This window comes from Populus nigra, chromosome 2, assembly GCF_951802175.1.
Source record: "Populus nigra chromosome 2, ddPopNigr1.1, whole genome shotgun sequence".
Taxonomy (NCBI): Eukaryota; Viridiplantae; Streptophyta; class Magnoliopsida; order Malpighiales; family Salicaceae; genus Populus; species Populus nigra.
Window position 1 is genome coordinate 25236376 of NC_084853.1, and position 2500 is coordinate 25238875.

The window sequence follows — 2500 nt, forward strand, 5'->3', positions numbered from 1 at the left end:
CTCCATCTTGCGAGCACGGGCAGCTGCCACCGCAGCCGGAGGCGAAGGATCTCGAAGGGACAAGGGACAGGCCGCGGGGGGGAACGACAGGGACAATCATGCGGGGGGCTGTCAGCCCCGGCTCGCAAGATGGAGGCCAGGCCTCGGCAGCGGGCACGTCACGCCACGAGGTCGGGGATTGCGAGGAGAGCCAACGCATGGGCGCGCGCACGGCAATTTAATGCCACGCCCACGCCAGCGTAGAGCTCTCCTCGCAATCCCCAAGCTCGGCGGTCCGCACCAGCCACGTCGGCCAGGCCTCCGACTTGCGAGCAGGGGCAGCGGCCACCGCCGCCGTGACGTCGCGGCAAGCAGACAGCCGCGCAGCGGCAAGCAGACAGCCGCGCAGCAGCTGCCAGCACCTTGGCACAAGCACGGCAAATGAATGCCACGCCCACGCCGCGGATAAGCAGCCCCAACGCGCCCGACGGCTTGGAGCGGGTCCCGAAGACGGTGGCCGGAATCGGGTCGTCGCCGGCCGGAAAACGGGTCATCGATGCCGGCAATACTTCGGGCCATGAGGCCCCCCACCTTAGTCCGAGTTTAGCAACAGCCCACATATCCCCCGCGGCAGGCCTATGGGCGCCAGGCCAGCGCGCCCCATGGCCAGTCAGAGGGCACCCCCCTAAAGAGCAATAAGTGTCATTGAAGCTCTGGCAGGGGGAGACACTACTAGGTCCCAGCTGTCAACCCCCCTCTAAAAAATTCATTTCTTCGTATTTTGAGCTGAAATTTTGCACAGAGGTTGGCAAAAATCCAATACAACTTTATTAATTTTTCCAGAATTTTTCGAGGTCGGGAAGTATTTTTTTTTTATTTTCCTACCATTAAAAATCGAGGAAATCGGAAAAAATAGGAACCGGCTCGGAATGACCCCAAATTCAGTGGGCAGCCTCATAAAAATATGGCTGATTTTACTGGATTGATTTCATGTGGAAAGCACGACGTTTTGTTGTAGGAATGCGGGAACCCCGGCAGCTCGCCTGCCGCGGCCAGCTACGTCGGGCTGGCCCCTGCAGCGCCAGCCTCTCCCACGCAGGGGGCAGGCCAGAACGCGGGGGGCCAGGGCCCGAAGGCAGCCCCCCTGCGGGCGAGAGAGCAAGCCATCAGGGGCTGTCGCCTGCCGCGGCCAGCGATGTCGGGCTGTCGCCTGCCGCGGCCAGCGACGTCGGGCTGGCCCCTGCAGCGCCTAGCCTCTCCCACGCAGGGGGCAGGCCAGAACGCGGGGGGCCAGGGCCCGAAGGCAGCCCCCCCACGGGCGAGAGAGCAAGCCAGCAGGGGCTGTCGCCTGCCGCGGCCAGCGATGTCGGGCTGTCGCCTGCCGCGGCCAGCGACGTCGGGCTGGCCCCTGCAGCGCCTAGCCTCTCCCACGCAGGGGGCAGGCCAGAACGCGGGGGGCCAGGGCCCGAAGGCAGCCCCCCCGCGGGCGAGAGAGCAAGCCAGCAGGGGCTGTCCGCGCGTCGCGCAGCGCGGCATGGCTGCGGGGGCCGCGCGCGCACGCCCAAGCGCCCAAGGGCCCCCAAGGGCCCCCAAGGGCCCCAGGCCCTCAGGCCTCAGCGCCCCAGCGCCCAGCGCGGGCGGGCGCGCGCGCGCGTGTGGTCTTTGAGGGGCGCCAGCCTGGTGGCTGAAGGTAGAGGCTCCCTAAAGAGCAATAAGTGTTATTTCAGCTCTGGCAGGGGTAGACACTACTAGGTCCCAGCTGTCACCCCCCCTCTAAAAAATTCATTTCTTTGTATTTTGAGCTGAAATTTTGCACGGAGGTTGGCAAAAATCCAATCCACCTTCATTAATTTTCCCAGAATTTTTCGAGGTCGGGAAGTATTTGTTTTAATTTTCCTACCATTAGAAATCGAGAAAATCCGCAAAACTAGGAACCGGCCCGGAATGACCCCAAATTCAGTGGACAGCCTCATAAAAATATGGCTGATTTTACTGGATTGGTTTCGTGTGGAAAGCACGACGTTTTTTTGTAGGAATGCGGGAACCCCAGCAGCTCGCCTGCCGCGGCCAGCGATGTTGGGGACGCTGGCCTGCGCTGTCGAGCCCGCGAGGGCTGTCTCCGCGGCAGGCGAATTTCCCCGACGAGCCTACTTTCATCAGCGTGCCCCCCTGATGAATTTTCCTGCCTGGCCCGGCCGGTCCAGCGTCCAGCCCCTGTTCGTCGAAAAATCTGCGCTGCCGATTTTCCACGCGGCAGCCCCTGTTTTCGTCAGCGTGCCCCCCTGACGAATTTTCCTGCCTGGCCCGGCCGGTCCAGCCCCTGTTCGTCGAAAAATCTGCGCTGCCGATTTTCCCCGACGAACCTGCAGCTGCACAAATCCGCGCTGCCACTGCCCCATTGTCTGGACCAACAGTCTTTTCCATCAAGCCCTGGACTATAAATCATCCAGACTCATCACCAGCACCTGCTGCCGATTCTGCCGACTTTGCCGATTTCGTCGGCGCTGCCGATTCCAACACT